The 1,633-nt window shown below is 33.9% G+C and overlaps 1 long non-coding RNA gene across 1 annotated transcript in view; it reads right to left on the bottom strand.

Moving 5' to 3' along the window:
* Nucleotides 1-313: 313 nt before the first annotated feature.
* The window catches only part of LOC122334900, a 4,420-nt gene continuing 3,100 nt past the window's right edge, over nucleotides 314-1,633 (bottom strand). The window contains exon 3 of the long non-coding RNA XR_006248836.1: nucleotides 314-517. This is a non-coding gene — a long non-coding RNA (uncharacterized LOC122334900). The remainder of the gene's footprint in view (nucleotides 518-1,633) is intronic.

Consider the following 1,633-nt stretch of genomic DNA (forward strand, 5'->3'; position numbering starts at 1 on the left):
ATTTTAACCCTTAACTCTGACTTGTTATCAAAATACAGTTTTGCTAATAGCAAGTTACCTTTTGGGGCATGTCATAACCAAAAAGCAAATGCTGTCATTTTTGGGAATATGTTCATACTGTCCTACATTTATTCCTAACTATGCAGTGCTCAAGCAATCCCTGAGAGCCCTAACAACAGGGAAAGGATTGAAATCAACAGACAAAATTTGAATGGACGGAAGAGGTAGAAGCAGCATTTATAAATATGAAAGTTCAGCTGTCATCAGCTCCAACATTTTGGCTGTCCACCATTGAAAAAACCTTTCGTTCAGATGGTCGATGAGAAAAATGGGTTTATGACAACCGTGTTCTTGCATGCTCATGGTGACAGGTTAAGACCTGTGGGTTACTTTTCCAGTAAACTTGATCCAGTTGCAGCAGGACTGCCTCAATGCTTGAGGTGCAGTGGCAGCCTCTGAAAAGGCCGTCGGTTACTCCAACCTGACCTGAATGGTACCACACACAGTCACCATGATTCTGCAAGAACAAAAAACATTGCATTTATAAATGGCTAAGTGGCTACGATATCATACTATCCTGCTTGATATGCCAAATGTTATGGTTAAGCGTTGCACAACCTTGAATCCTGACAATCTTCTTCTGAAACCAAGTCAGTATATGAACCAGTAATTATAAACACATACATTTTCGTCATTTATGCCCACTCAATCACACGCAAACAAAAACACAAACAAACATAAAAACTCAAGCAAAAACAAAACAAAAACACAAACATGCACACATAAACAATCCTACAGTTAAACATTTTTTTATGATACGTCATACAAACCTTTAATGGAATTAAACAGGGGGTATCTCTACAAGAGGATGAAAAGCATTATGATTAAACAATGAAGTAACTTTTGTTGTTGTTGTTTTAATATAAATTTTATATTTATATTAGTCTCTTTCAAACCAACAGAGATTTTCCTTAGTCTGAAAATCAGTTGTCACACGTTGTTTGCAACAAATGTAATTTTTAAACAAGTGTCTGACTGAGTCTTTATAACAGATTAGACTTTTTCTACTATTTACTTTAGATAGATTAAAAAGTTATTTATCTCCAATATGTATACAGTAACTGATGAGGACATGAACAAGAATAATTACATAAACTCCATGATATTATGATTCCATGATATTAATCAAATTGACAAAAGAAATAAGGTCTCTTCAAAACACAGTAAACCTTTCTTATAACGTTTTAAATGTGTTGAACAAACATAGTCGTTTGTTAGCATTTGTTATGCTTGTAGTTTTGTAGCTAATCACGTTTAAGCTAAAGTTTAAGTCTAAAGCTTTCTCAGACCCCACAAACTGCCAAAACCTGTTGTTAAGCCTGTCATTACAAATCCTAAAGAGAAAAGTCTTCCATGCATCCCATTTTCATTTTGTCTCAGGAAACAAAAAGACTGTCAGTGTGACCATTAATCATTTCAAAGCTAAAAAGGTTAGTTTTAAAAACTAATTTTTACAGATACCTAACATCTTAAAGCTTCTGAACTGATAAGATATTTGTCTCAAACCATCAAACATATAAGATGGTGTTAATAAGATGGACTTAATGTTAATTATTTGGATAATTTATTAGGT

The sequence above is a fragment of the Puntigrus tetrazona genome, unplaced genomic scaffold, assembly GCF_018831695.1.
Source record: "Puntigrus tetrazona isolate hp1 unplaced genomic scaffold, ASM1883169v1 S000000672, whole genome shotgun sequence".
NCBI lineage: Eukaryota > Metazoa > Chordata > Actinopteri > Cypriniformes > Cyprinidae > Puntigrus > Puntigrus tetrazona.